The 15,219-nt window shown below is 55.9% G+C and overlaps 1 protein-coding gene across 8 annotated transcripts in view; it reads left to right on the top strand.

Moving 5' to 3' along the window:
* The window catches only part of DAB2IP (DAB2 interacting protein), a 194,246-nt gene that overhangs the window by 95,342 nt on the left and 83,685 nt on the right, over positions 1 to 15,219 (top strand). The window lies entirely within an intron of this gene.

The following is a 15,219-nucleotide window of genomic DNA, read 5'->3' as shown; positions in this document are numbered from 1 at the left end:
ACGGAGGTGTGCCTGGGGTGCTGTGAGAACCCAGAACAAGAGACAGTTACCTCTCACTGGCGAGGGTAGGGAAAAATTCCTAGAGGAGGATCTTTGGGGCTGGGCTTTGAGGGATGTGTAGGAGTTTGTCAGGAACAAAGGGAGAAGAGTATTCCAGTTAGAGTGGGATCTAACAAAATAGGAACAAGCCAGCGGCCCTGTGTGATTAGATATGATGTTGAATGAGTTGAAGACATGACGGAGAGGAGCCTAGACAGAAAAGTGAGTGGGCAAGGCCTTGGACTTTCCCCTACAGGACACAGGAGTCAGGGAATGATGAGTGAGAGTGGAGTGGGCAGGAGATCTCTGGGATGTGGACCTTAGGTTTCCCCAGCTGCTCGCCCCTCTTCCTGCTCCTGTGGCTTCCCCAAACCCTCCCCACATTTCAGCTGTCTTTCTTTCTCTCTCACATACACATAAACAGGTACATGACCACAAACATGCAGGACTGTGGGTGACCGCCTCAACACCACGGTGGAAAGGCTGTTGGAAATTAACTGCTCCAAACTTTCCTTCTCCAGAGGAGGGACTGAGGCTCAGAGAGGGCAGGGTCCTTTCCCAAGGTCACACAGCATATCTGGAGCAAGGCCTGGAATTGAGCCCAGGTCTCTCCATTGCTGTCCTGTGCTCCTTATGCCTTGCTCCCTCCTGCCTCATTTCCCTGCAGCTGAGTCCTTCTCCCCGCCCCCATCATGCTTCCTGGGAGGATGGGGCTGATGGGAATGGACATGTGTGGGTCCAACTACCCATAGAGGCCCCTGATGTCTCATCAGCACACTGCCACCTTCTGGTCTGCCTCTCTGCCCCCATTAGTAGCCCTTGTTGGCTAAGGTGACTCCTGTTGGGCATGGGGATGGTGGACAGAAAAGCTGGTCAGGCTTCCAGATCACATGAGCCTGCTCTGTCACTGCACAGATGGGGAAACTGAGGCCCAGAGAAGGTAGGTTTGCCTGGAATACCTGCTGGGCCTCCCTCTACCACTCCAGGCTTCTACTGCCCATCCCAAATGCACATTTACATGGGACACATCTATGTCTGTGGCCCACAGACTGGTGGAGAGATGTCAACCACGCAGTGTGGCAGACTGGCAGGCAGGAGTGCTGGACCCCAGATTGGGTGCCCTGCTGGACCCCAGATTGGATGCCCCAGTTTCCTCCTCGTAGTACCAGGAATTTGCCTGTGAGGCCGATGTCCCTTGCTTGAGCCTCCTGAGCTGGAGTCTCCCAACCCAGTGTCTGGCCATTGTTCTGCAGATGAGAGGGTTGGTGGGGAGAGCAGGCCCCCGTATCCTCAGCCCTCCTCCTCCCCTGCCTTTCATGGAGCCTAATTGTTATTAAACTGTTTAAACCCAAAAGGCAAATTACTATCATTTTGGTCTGCGTCCATTTGGTCTGTGTCTGCCTTCTGTGGGGAGAGGCCCCCTTTCCCGCAGCAGGAAAGTAGGAGATGGGAACATTGTCACCGACAGCCCAGGGTGGCCAGGGCTGGCCAGAACGGTCTGCAGGGCGGGAGCATGGGGCCAGGGGCTATCTGGCGCCTCCTGAATTGAGACCAGGCCAGCATCCGAGGCCTGAGACTGAGGGCAGGCTGTGGTATTTGGTAGGGTTGGGGGGCTGCCTGCCCCATTAATAAACATGAAGGTGGTTTCATCAGCTTAGTTTTACAGATTAGGAGAGCAAGGCTCAGGGAGAAGGAACTGGCCCGGGGTCCCCCAGCCAGTGAGCGGCAGAGATGGAAGTCAAGCTCTGGTCTACGAGTCCTGTTGTGGGTGTGAACTAACTTACTTTCCTCCCTCGCTTCTCTGCCTTCCTTTCTTCTTTCTTTTAGTACATTTTTAATCAGCACCGGCTGTGTTTCAGGGCCTGTGTGGGGCACTGACACAAATAGGATTAAAACGTAGGTTCTACCTGCAAAACTACGGCGGGTTTAGCTGGGGCTTGACAGTCATTTCCAGGCAGGTTAAGGGAAAGGACAGGCAGCCAGGACAGCCCCTGCGAAGGCCAGGAGATGGGAAACAGCATGAGGGACAGGAGACCCATGGCAGCACATAGAGCAAATGGGATCGGAGGCTGAATTAACAGGAGTGTGGAGTCCCCGGAGAGGGAGGCGAGGGTGGGCCGGAGCTGGCCGGCGCAGGCCTGGAGTGCAGTGTGTCCTTCAGAGCAGCATACCTGACCGGGCTGGGAGAGTCGGGAGCCCCTTAAGTGGGCAGAGACCAGGACCAGGGTTGGGGGTGAGGGATGGGGAGCAAGCAAACTGCTTTTCTCAAGCAGGTTGTCGGGACCCCGTCCCCGCCCTCAACGTCTGAGCTTAGAATGTCCTTGTAGGTGTCTGTGAGGGCAGGGGTGGAGGGAGGAACCAATTCAAGAAGCCCTGGAATCTCCTGCCTCATTTTGGGAGGTGCCAGCTTGGCTCGAGCAGCTTGGGTGGGAGGATGGAGGGGGGAGCAAGGACAGCCTCTGCACCCTCAACCACCCGTTTCTGCCCCCGTATCCTCTGGAGGTACCTCTAGGATACCCCTGTAAGGCCCTGCACTCGAGCCTGTTGGGCGGCAAGGAGTTGAATAAACTGGTCCCCACTAAGGTGTCAGTAGCTGACTCCCCGGTCCCTGTGTTATAGGTTCCTTGCACGAAAGGAACCTTATCAGTTGGAAGTTTGAGTCACAGTGGAATGTCAGGCTCTGTGACTGGCAGGTGGGATACTGTTTGGGGGTCTTTCTCCCTCTCTTCACACCTCCCTGGGTCCTGGGGATACAGTACTGGCTCTTCTCATAGGTCTACCTGGGATGGGGCAGGATTTGAATCTTAGCCCCATGGCTCCCCTCTGTGGGATCCCTCGGGCAAGGTCCCCAACTCTGAGCCTCTCTTTTTCCCATCTGTAAATGGGCACAGGAGTTCCTCGATCACAGGGCGGCTGTGAGGGCTCAGTGCCTGGCATTCAGCCAGTGTTCATGCCCTGCCTCTCTTTCTGGTGGGCGGGGCTCACCCTACCCCACCCTTTCCCCAGAGCCTCGGGTCCTCCCTACCGCACCCCTCCACCTGCTGCCCCAAACGACATTGCCCCTGACAGAACTTCTAGGGCTCGGCTCTGACACCAGGCTCTGATACCAGAAGGTCTAGAGGGGGTGAAGGGGTCCCTTACGAGACCAGAGACCAAGTTCCCAGGTGGTGAGTACAGATGGAGGTTGGAGGTGTCCGCGCAGGGCGGTTTCTGCCCAGTTGGGGGCAGCAGAGGGCAGCAAGTGACTGCCTGGGCGGCAGCTCCCAGAGGAGAGTGGAAATCCCAGGGGTTTGTGTGCCCCCCACCCCGACCCTGGGGCCATGGGGGTCCAGCTAAACAGGCTGCAGAGCCCACTGCCGGGTAGAGGGAACAGCTCAAATCAGGAGCGCCTGTAGGCAGCTGGGCCTGGCACTGTTGGCTGAGCTGACTGGGCTGGGTTGACCAGGGAGCTGGGGGACCTCTGAAAGGGGACCGTCATCAGGGACACGGAGGGGGGCAAGATCTGGAGCCGAGGCAGCCTTCCAGCAGGAGGAAGGGGGTTGAGGGGGCCAGTGTGCAGGCTGGCACTGTCTCTGCACTGTGGTCACCAGGCTGGACCAATAGACCCTCCATCACGGTTGTCCTCTGATGAAGTCTGGCTGACCTGGGTTCGAATCCAGGCTCTGCCAGCTCCTTGCTGTCTGCATGAGGGCACAAGGAGGCAGGGGTGGGGCAGTCATAAAACCTGTTTTACACAGTCCGCTGGGTCAGGTCCTCTCCTGAGCCCTCACTGGGTATCATCTCATGATACCATGAGGCAGATAACACAAATCCCACTTTGTTTAAAGTGACAAAACCAAGGCAGACGGAGAGTGAAGAACTTGCTGAAGCTCACTCAGCTCGAGAGCCTAGATAGTGAAGGGCTCACAGAGCCTGGCCCACAACACGCAGCTCAGTCTCTGCCGGCCAGTGTTGTTATTCTTTCCATTTTATAGATGAGAACACTGAGGGCCTGAGAGGGGAGGTGCGTTGTTCCAGGCCACACAGCCAATCGGGGACAGAGCTGGCACTCAGCCTCATCTTGTTCTGCCCCTGCCTTCAGCTGGCCTGGCCCTCACAAGTCAGAAGCTGCCTGGTGGGAGGGAACTGCTCCCCTCTTCCCACCCCACCCTGTGTGGCCCCTGTAGGCCTTCCCCTCCCCTAGGGGACCCAGGAAACTGGGTGTGGGGGGCAGGGCTCAGATGCCTTTGCTCCCACCCCACCCCCATATGAAAATGCAGTGATTGCCTCTATCACATCCAGCGGCATTTGGGTTGGATCGCAGACATAATTATATCTGAATCTTTGGGTGGGAATTGTTTCCAAAGCCAGGAGGCCCTCTTTGGAGGCGGCAGCAATGGCATCTGTTTCCGACACAAGGCCCTGCATGGGGATGAGTAACTTTTCCCATGGAATTGCTTAAAGAACATCTAAAATGAGCCATGATTGTTACTGCCCCGCTCCAGTGCCTTCGATGGCTGCCAGGGAGTGGAATCCAGCTCCCCAGCTGGCATCGAGGCCCCCAGGCCTGTCCCAGCATCCGTATAGGCTGGTCCTTCTGCCCACACTTCCTCCCCATTTCCGTTCCTCGAGAGCTCCTTACCTCCCCTGTGCTCCGCCACGGACTCCTGCAGACTTCCCCTCCCCAGGCTCCAGAACATAGACGCTGTGACTTAACCGTCCACTGGACGTGGTGACTTTCTCAAGGGCAGTGACTGTTTCTGATTTCTCTGAGCCCCAGGCATTGGGGCAGGGCCTCACCTGTCGCAGGCGCCCGAGGGGTTTGTGGGGTGAAGGTATGTGAGAGACGCAGGGAGTGAATACATCCAGTGAGTGAGGGCGGGGTGAGGAGAGGGGGGTGAGTTTCCACCTCCTTGCTCCTGAGAGCCCACTGCACCTCTGAGGCGGAGTGGCCACCCGCGTGGGAGGAGGTCAGCACAAGTCACCCAGACCACCGCTGTCTTGCCTTGAAATTGACCTTGCCTCCACCCCATGATCCCTCAGGGGCAGGACCCCCAGGTGAGCCTGGCCTGCAGATGGTAAATCAACCCAGGAGGAGAAATAGCCTATAAAATCCTCTCCCCAAACGGTGCGTTTTGTATCCTGCAGTGAAAAGGGCTTTTAAAAGCACTGCTCACTCAGGTGGATTTATGGGGCTGCCACCCACCTCTCCCCTCTCCCTCCCGTTAGTGTTCACTGGTCTCTGGGGCTGGAGCACCCTGGGGTCCTGGTGTTCCCTGGTGCCTCCTGGTCCAGGGAGAAGTGGGATAGCTCCTCTTCCCTGCCTTGATGCTCTGGGGCTATCCCCGGCCAGCTAAGTGCCTGGGACAGCAGGGTGGCGCAGTCTGACGCAGCAGAAGCTCCCTGTGGCCCAGCACAGGGCCTGAAGTCCCACCATTAGCACCCTTCCTTCAGGCAAGCTGTTGTCTCCAGAAGGTCCCCTTGTTGTCACTGGCAAATGGGTCACCAGGGAGGGGAAGGATGGCATGCCCAAGCTGGAAAGGGAGTTAGAGATCATCTAGACCAATCCTCTCATTGTACGGATGGGGAAACTGAGTCACAGAGAGGCTAAGGTGCTTGCTCACAGCCTCATAGTGCAGTAATGGAATTATGGAAGGTCTTGGGCTCTGGTGCAGACCACCTGGGTTGAACCCAGCTCTGCCACTTCCTGGCTGTGTGGCCTTGTGCAAGTAGCTTAATGTCTCTGAACCTCCGTTTTCTCATCTGCACATTGGGTTCTGAGAATTAAACAAGGTAAGTCATGTAAAGCTCTAATACAGTGCCTGAAGCTTAGACGGAGCTTAATAAATACATCTGGCTTGCTCTTATTAACGCATTGGAATAGTTCTCATTATTGTTAATAGCAGAGCTAGGTTTTGAACCCAGATTTCTTGAGTGTACGCATGGTTTTCTTGCCACTTCTGCTAGGCAGCCTCTGTTGAGAGCGTTCATTCACACAGAGTGCACAGAGCACAGGACTAACCCAGTTCTGATGGGGGCTAAGCAGTGAGTCACCCTGGGAAGACTGGCCTGGTGCCGGGGCCTCAGTGACAGGACCTGGAAGGAGGCAGAAGGAGACAGTAGAGAGCCTGCTGCAGGGGTGTGGCTCCCTGATGGAGTTGGTTTTCCACCAGACATGTGGCCCTCGTGCTGGACTCCCTGCCCCGAGGTCAGGACTGGCTGAGGGCTTAAAGAGCTGATGAAGTGTGTGTGTCCATCCTGACCTCTGGGGTGGGCTTATGAGGCTAAGGCAAGCGTTGGCCAGCCAGAGGATTTATGGGAGTGAGTCACTCCCTGGCTGCTCTGGGTTATCACATCCCTGCTCGAGACCTTAGGAATGAGTGTCTGATTTCTGTTAACTGATGCCACTCAGTCCTGGGCACTGGCAGGTACCAGGAGGGTCTCTCTGTTGTCCTCATTTCCCCCTCCCACCTTCAGGCCCCCACCTGCTTCCCAACTGCGGCCCCCTCCTCCCTCCTCTAGACTCTCAGGGTTTCTAATGGGCCCCCTTGACCTGGGTGTCCTCTGCTTTGGGGAGGGGGTTGTATGTCCCATGTCATGAGCCTGGGCTCGGGTGTGTAACTTGGAGGTCGGAGGGACCTGTGATCACTCTGGGGCCCTCCAGGTCAGCCAGACCCGCTGCTGTCCTACCTCTACAATCTTTGCCTGTGCTGTGATTCTGCCTGGAATATCCCTATACGGCTGCCCTGCCCCACATGATCTCAGTAAGCCCACCTACTGCCTCACCTTCAGTGTTTCTATTATGCCTTCAAAAGCTGCCTCCTCCAGCAAGTCCACCCAGATTGACCCCAAGTGGAATCTCTTAAAAGGCCTCCCAGAGCACATTCTCTGCCTTTCTCCTTTTTCTTTTTTATTTGTTTATTCATTTAGGAAGCATTTACGGAATGCCTGCCAGGTGTCCAGCACTGGGGACCCAGGCCGCAATGGCCCCCACAGTCCTGTAGGGGAGGAAGGCATGAAACAAATGCATGTACAACTACGACTGTGATAGGTCTGCAGGGAGATATGGCCCAATCCGAGGGCATCTGGGAGGCCCCTGAGGAGAAGACTGAAGAGAGACTGAAGGGTGTGCAGGGCCCGCCTGGCAAAGGGGGACTCTGTTCTAGGCAGTGGCAATAGCCTGGGCCAAGGCCCTGTGGCAGGAGGAGCTGGCAGTTCCAAAAGTGCCGCTGAAGCCACTGGGGCTGGAGCCCAGGAGGGAGATCATGAGGGGCCTTAGGCCTCACCAAGGAGCTTGGCCTTCATCCCAGGAGCCCAGGGGTGGAGCTGGTCCATGGCAGGGTCTCATCTGTTTTTCCAAGGGTCCCTCTGGATGCTCTCAGAGAATGAACAGGGTGACAGGGTTGGGGACAGCCAAAGCAGCGAGGAGGCTCCCACAGGTGCCTCGGAACAGCCTGGGCCGCCTCTCCAGCTGGACCATGGGACCCCTGAAGGCAGAGAGCTAACGCTTCTTGGGGCTCAGCACATGGCGAGGCTCAGGAAACACGCCCTGAGTGAGCCATTGACCAGCCCCCTTCTCGATCACAGGAGCTTTGGGTCCTAGAAGTTGCTTCTGTAAGCTGCTGCCTTCTGTTTCCTTCTGGCTAATTGTTGGGCTGTCCCCTGGTGACCGAGCAAAGTCTGAGCAATAAAAACAATGACAATGACGGTGATGATGATAGTAGCTAATATTTTTACTGTGTGCCGGGAAATGGGCTAAGTTCTTTCCATGCATGATCTCACTGACTCGTTACAACAGTCTGTGAGGTAGCTACTATAGTCCCCATTCTATAGAAGAGGAAACAGGCTCGGACATTTAGGGCACTGGCCTAAGGCCCACAGTCATTAAGTGGTGGAACCCTCTACTACCTTGCCTCTTGGGGGAGGGGGAGGAAAGGTATTTGCATTTTACCCAGGGATTCCTAGACGTCAAGGTAATCCTAGGACCTAAAGAGGTGTGTCAAATGGTGGTGTTTCAGGTGTGGTGATGGGCAGAAGGAGAGATGTTTGGGGCAGGGGTCTCCAGCTCTGGGTAGGGGTGAGGCCCTGCAGAGCAACCTGCCAGGCCTCAAGGCACCCAGAAACCACACATTTAGGGAGCTGTGAAGACAGTTTTCAGGGTGTGAGAGAAGCAAGTAGGTCGTCCTCAGAGATTGGCACAAAGTGAGGCCCTGCCTGCAGAGCAGGCGAAATTGGGGCGGCAGCAACATGGAGCCCTTTTCTCCCCTCCGGCCCAAGATGTGGGCTTGTGGCTCTTTGAGCTTACCCGGCCACTCTCCCTTCCTGCCATGGCTGTGAACGTGAGCGCATGTGGGCTGGTGTGTTTGGCCTGGGTGTCAGCGTAGCTCTGTGAGTACCTGATGACAGTTGAATATATGTGTAAATTTGTGAGCCTGTCTCAATATATTTGTATGTTTATCTGTGCGTTTCATGGCTGTGTATGTGTGTATTTGTGTGTGCGCTGGTCAGTGTGCATCTGTGTGTTTAGGTGTGTGTATCTGGTGGTGCTAGGGAGACCTGTTATGTTTATACATGCATTTCTTTGTGGCCATGTCCCTCCCCCACATGTGCACCATCCATGTCCTTGAACCTGGGTGTGTTTCTCTCCCTGGGTACTTCTCCATGTGAACATGTTTGGGTGTAGCTATCCGGGCAATATTTTAATGCAAGAGTGATCCTTGAGTGTCAGGCTCCAGCCCCTTTCCGGTCCTCATGGCCAGTGAATTGGTTCTCTTTGTGTGATCTGAGTAGTCTGGCTACCTTCTCTGGGTAAGGTGGAGTGTGGAGGTCTTATGTGCAAAGGAGCGCCGGCATGGGCTTAGTGAGGGTTCTGTGGGCTTACGGTGGCCTGTCAGTAGGTGGCCACTGGGAAGGCACCAACTTGATCCTGGCTTAAAATTTCTCCCACCTTTCACCTGTCACAGTGTCTGACATTCCACCGTTACTGAGTTATTCCCCAACTGGGACCCTCTTTGGTGGTGCATAGCTCCCAGGGGAGGAGGCCAGAGAGGCCTGGCAGCTTGCTGAGGGTAGAGCCCCAGGAAAGGGGAAGAGGGCAGGAGGAATTGTGCATCTGAAGGATTCAAGCAAAGCCACAGAAATTGCTGGTACTGTTAGTGCCAAACGTGGGAGAGCCCAGCTGTGAAAGGCAGCTGCTCTAGCTTTAGAGAATCATCAAATATCAGTACTGGAAAGGAGCTTGGTGATCACCCAACCCAGGCCCTCGGAGTACAGATGGGAAGACTGAGGCCTGGAAAGAGGAAACATGGGGAGCCTGGGAGGTTCTGGAAACATTCTGGCATTGCAAAGAGCACTGGGCAAGGAGAAAGGGGACCTAGGTTCTGCCATGGGTCTGCCACTGCCCTGCTCAGTGACTCTGGGAAAGTCCCCCTGCCCTCTGGGCCTCGGGTGTCTTATCTGTATCATGTGGGCATTGGCCTGGCTGCCGGCTCTGGGCGCTCCCAGCTCTCACGCTGCTATCTTAGAATAACATAGGACTCCTCACCACCCCCAGCCCCTTCCTGGAGCCTCTGCCAGGGTAGAGTGAGGTGTCCCTACCAGCCTGCCAAGGTGTCAGGTCTGCCTGCCAGCCTCTGAGTCCGGCAGATCTCCTCTCCTGGGGCTGAGAGAGGCGGTGATATCTGGATGGGATCTTCCCCTCCCTTTCCTGTTTATTTAGGTGTGCTTTTGGCATTTGCACAGAGCCTCAGAAAGAAATTGAGAGACATGCCTGTTACAAGAGCCTCCTTCTTTGAAGGATATCTGTTTGGATGCAGGCCTTAGAAACGGCCACAAAGGAGAAGCTGGTCTGGGGCCGAGGGAGGGCCATGGGGCTCTACCTTCATCCTGAGCACTGTCGCAGGTCAGGCCCACCCACCCGTCTGCAGTGACCCAGAGTCGGTTTGTTAAAAAGGAGAAGGTGATGAAGGCAGAATTGAGGATGCAGGACAAAATAGATGATGGAGTCGGGGGCTGGTAGAGCACCTACTATGTGCCATGCATGGTGCTGAGTGCTTTACACTCAGGTGAGACCAGTGGTGACACGTGACTCCCAGGTGCCCAAGTGGTGTTGCTGGAATACAAACCCATCGCCGCCCAAATGCTGCCTCCTGGATGGGGAGTGATGCACACGTGAGGATGGGACTGGGCAAGTCTCCCCTCCCTGAGCCACCAGGTCCTCACCTGTGAGCCCCAGGTGACAGCCCTGCACTCAGGGAGAAGCCCACCTTCCCTTCTTTCTTCTCTCCCCCCCGCCCAGTATGGTACCTGGGGCATGGGGAGGAGGGGCTGAGCAGTCACTTCCGTCCTGGCCTTTGACACGTGTGTGTGTGTGTACGCGCGCGCACGTCTCTGTGTGTGTGTGTGGGGGGGGCACGTGTGCATGTGTAAGAGGATCCCTGCCCCGCCTGCTCAGGGGCCACAACTCTCCTCGTTACAATCCCAGCTCTACCACCTAACAGCTCCGCCACTCTCAGCAAGTAGCTTAAATTCTCTGAGGCTCTGTTTCCCCACTTGAAAACCCCAAACATCCTTCTGAAGCACATGTCCTCACGAGGATTCCTGATATGAGGCATCGGGCCCTCCTAGGCATCCCCTCTGCTCGGGCTCCGGATGTGTTCCGTGAGTGCCCCGGGCAGAGCGACCTGGCAGAGCAGGAGCCCGGAAATTGGTAATTTATCATCATCGTCATCACATGGAATGGATTGAAACGGTGAATGGAGAAATCACGAGTCTGGAATTCTGAAAGGCCTTTGAGAAAGCTTCCCAGCACTTCCTGGAGAAGCAGCACTGTGGCCGGGGTCAGCGTGGGGGCAGAGAATAGGGATGGGGGAGCGGCCGACAACTCGGGTCCTGCAAGCCAGAGACCCCAGGGGCCTCTGTCCTCCGCTCGGGACTTTTCTTGCACTTTGGTCATTGACATGGATGGAAGCCCAAGGGGCTTGGACCATTGACATGGATTAGCTGGGAGGGAGGACATCTGCATGGGCAGAGTGAGCTGTCACCGAGGTGGGCAGAGGCTACAAGGGCTGTCCACACCCTGTCACCAAAGGACTGGGGGTGGTGACACCAGGCAGCAGCCTCGTGCAAAAGTCCCTGGGGCCTTAGTTGACCTAAGCACAGTGGCACAGCTGCCTGAGAAGCTCAGGGGAACGGGGCTGTGTTAGCAGAGACACAGCGCGCCATCTGGGGAGGGGGCAGGCTTGGTCCCCGCGGACTCTGCAGGCGCCTTGCTGAGCTTTAGACATCAGACCCTGCGCCAGTGAATGAAAGCGGAGGCCTCCACCTGTGCAGCTCCACCCGCCCGAGCACTTTGAACCTCCGGAGTCTCTGTGAGGTTGCTTTAGAAGAGAAGTGCTTGTTTAAAAGAGTTCAAAACTACCAAACCGAGTGATTTTCTGTGGCTCCAGGATAATTTTTGCAAGCACATTCATTCATTCACTAGGCATGACACCAGCCCTGTCCCCACTGCCACGTTGCTTTCAAGTTCCTCAGACAGCCCAGACAGACTCCCACCTGTGGTGGTCACATACCTCCTCGGGGCAAAAATTGGTGGCTGTATCAGAGCCAACCTTGGTAATAATAATAATAAAGCTGGCAACTACTGTGTTTAGTTGCTTAGTATTTACTGTTTTACTGGGGATAGCTTACCTCATTTAATCCTTCCCACAACCCTATAGAGAAGGTATCATCCTTAACCCATTTTACAGATAGGGACACTGAGGCTCAGAGAGGTCCAGTAATTTTCCCACGGCTTATCTGAACTAAGATTTGAACACAAGCAGTGTGAGAGTACTTCAGCTGGCCTGAGGGGTTGATCAGCAGGGCTGGAGTATGTAGTCAGGGCCTCCTGGAGAAGGTGGATAAAGTCAGGCCCTGGGGGTGTGGAAGGGGAGGGGATCCATGGCTTTGTCTGTCCTACTTAATCCTCACTGCAGCCCCCACCCAGTTCACAGAGAGGCGAGGGACCTTGCCTACCATCTCACCGCCAAGGGTCTATGGAGCTGCGTTTGAGCCCCATTTGTTTGCCTCTGGCTCCCAGCTCTCAGCCACTGGGCTGTGAGTGGGGTCCACGGCAGTGAGCATCGAGAACCCTGTTTTACTGAAAGAAGGGACGTGATTTGCCCACTGCCCCTCACTAAAGGTCGACTTGGGTCTAGAACAAGATTTTCTGACTTGAAGGCCAGTCAGTCCCTCTTCCTGAGTTCAGGGCTGCAGCTGACTCCAGAACTCATGTCCTGGTACCTGCCCATGAAGGGACAGGAGAAAAGGCTCGTCTCCCTTCATCCAGGGCTGGGCGAGGAGCCACCCTTGTCCCTTCACCCCAAGAAGGAGGTCAGTAAGCAAGCTATGAGGCTAAGCAGGGCAGGGAACTGGAGTCCGGGGTCTTTGATTAACCTTGCTGTGTCACCTTGGGAAAGGTCTCTGGGCATTATTCATTCTTGTAATACAGTCTTTTGGATCTGAGTCCCCTTCCAGCTGTGGCTTTCTGGGATAATGAGCATTTGTTAAGCCTGCCATATGTAGAGCCCTGAGCTGGGTCCTCTGGGGGACATAAGGTCCTCCATGGTGGGTATGTGTGGTGAGGTGGGGGACAGGTGAGCTCCCTGTCCTCTTGTTATTCTGTACACTGCTCACCTCATTGTGTTCATGTCGGTCTTGGTCACTATGCCTAGCACATAGTAGGCTCTTGACAAACGGTGAATGAATGAATATTATAGAGAGTTTGAGTCCCCAAGGTCATGGTCAGTTTGGGGAGGTACATTCAGAGTAGGCTTCAAGGATGCTTACAGGTAATGCTTATCAGAGGAGCGTTAAGTGTAGCCTTGATGGGTGGGGGTGGGGAAGACGAAGTGATACTGTCCCACTCAACCTCTTAGAAGGAAGAAATCTTTTTTTTTTTAAACTCAGGACTAGGATAAAGCCGTCCATATTGCTACATAATGAGCTCCATAAATTGTGAAACATGCTTTGTGGTTCTTTGTACCACAAGAGTGTAAAAAATTGTGAGATTTTAATCAGTGTAGAAAATAAAAACCAATAAAAAGTACAAGCCCATTGGGGGAACTTGCTTGACAACCACACCTGCGAGAGAAGAACTCATCCAAGTTAGCCAGGTGCATCTCCCCTCCCCCCACACCTGCCAAGAGCCCAAGGTTGGGAGAGCCCAGAGCTTAGTCAGGGGTGCAGGTCCCTGCCTTCATGCTGTGTCTCCCAGAGAGCCTGCTGTCCCCCTGGCCCACCACCATTTGTGGTCCCTCTGCATTAGGCCTCATCCTGTCTGTGGGTCCCCACTCTGGAAGAGGGTCCCTCCTGTAGTCCCTAACCCCTAAGAGATCATTGTTAAACTGCAACTGATTAGAGTACCTTGATGGGTGATACCAAGCTGTAGAGGTGAGAGGCATTTGGACTCCACTGCCTGGGAAGGCCTGAATAAGGTGGCATTTCAGCTGGGCCTTGAAGGATGTGCAGAATTCTGACAGGTGGCCACAGGGATAAGCCTTCTATGGATGGGAGAGATTGAGGGGGAGGAAAAAGTAGGGGCAGAAAGATGGGAAAAGGGAAAGCTTGAAGAGGGTGGGCAGAAGAGGGGGGTCCTATGGGAAAAGCTCTGACGTTAGGCAGGTCTGAGAGCTGTGTGTCCTTGGGTGAGTCATTTCACTTCTCTGAGCAAGGTTTCTTCATTTGCAGAAAGGGATGTTTCTCTGTCATTTCTGTTTGTGTGGGTGACATGAGATGATGTGTACAACCAACATTTGCTCTCATCAGTCTCGGGTGCTAGGGCCATAGAGATGGACAGATCCAGTAAGGGCGTGGACTACAGCAAATGTCCAACTCTCCCCCCAGAGCAGAGAGGGCCACCAAGCCTACCCTTTATTGTGTGATGGATGAAATATGGTGTTCAGATCGTGAACAACATTAACTCTAAAATGAGTTAATATCCCATTCCCTTCTATCCTTATATCACCTGGAATTGAGGCTGGGGTGGATGAGTGCCCAGAATCCCTCTCAGACAACTCCACCCACAGGGAATCCCTCTTCCTGCAGTTTTCCTCTCCCTCCAACTGCCTGAGGGTACCATGTCCAGAACACCCCAGGCTGTGGCCCCTTGAGCCCCCAAATCTACCCCAGGGTAGACTGGTTCAACCTGCTGTACTGAACGCTGTCTCCTCCCTGTCTCTTCCATTAGACCCGGAGCTCTGGGGGCTGCGCTCAGCTTAGGTTCTGGTCTCAGAGTCCAGCGCAGTCTGATAGATGCATGAATGGCCTAATGGGGAGGCCCGGCTGAGGTCTGTCATACTCCTCCCAGGAGTGGACCCCTACCCGCCATGGGTCATGAATGGGCCAGCAGGCAACAGTCTCTCTAGAGAAGGTCCAGCCTTCCCTCAGACCTGGCTCCAAATCTTGAAGCACGCAGTGGGGGTACTCAGCAAACCCTTCAGCCCCTCGGCCTCTCCTTGAGCTAGATACTAGGTCACACTGTCCCCAAGGTGGTTGCCCCTGCTGGGGTACAACAGTTCCAGGCAAAGGGCTCCACCCCGAGAGCCTGTGACAGTCACCTGCGAAAGGAAAGACGCCCAGGTTAGGGGTCCAGGGGTCCAGGGTACTACCGGGAGCTGCGCTAGCCGGCCGTTCCCCAGAGGACCGGACGCCTGCTCGCAGAGCCTTAGTTTCCCCCATCTGTACCACCCGGGCTGAGAACATCGACCTCGCGGGTGGAGGAAGGCGCTTTGGCAATCCAGGACCGGGAGGGGGGCGTGGACTCCTCCAGGTGGGTGGCGGTGTGTGACCTCGTTACTGTAACAGGTGAGGAGGCTGCTGCCGCGGAGGCCGCCGCCGCGGAGGCCCCCCGAGGGTCCCCGCCCCTCTTCAGCCCCGCCCCCTCAGCCCCCGGGGGCTCTCCCGCCCCCGCGCCCGGGGGGCTCGGGCGTCCTCGGTCGCGGCCGGCGCGGCTCGGCTCGGCGTCGCCATGGCAACAGCGGCTTAGGGGGCGGGGGCGACGTGGCTGGCTGGCTGGCTGGCTGGCTGGCTGGCTGGCTGGCGGCGCGGGGTGGGCTGGGCCGCGCTGCGCGGGCCGGGCCGTCGGCGCTCGGTCGGCGGGCGGGCGGCGCGGGCCGCGAGGTGCAGGGGCCAGCCCGAGCCCGCGCCCGCCCTCGGCCGCAC

This window comes from Eschrichtius robustus, chromosome 10, assembly GCF_028021215.1.
Source record: "Eschrichtius robustus isolate mEscRob2 chromosome 10, mEscRob2.pri, whole genome shotgun sequence".
Lineage (NCBI taxonomy): Eukaryota > Metazoa > Chordata > Mammalia > Artiodactyla > Eschrichtiidae > Eschrichtius > Eschrichtius robustus.
Note: the sequence above shows the minus strand (reverse complement) of the source record. Positions and strands in the feature narration are given on the sequence as shown.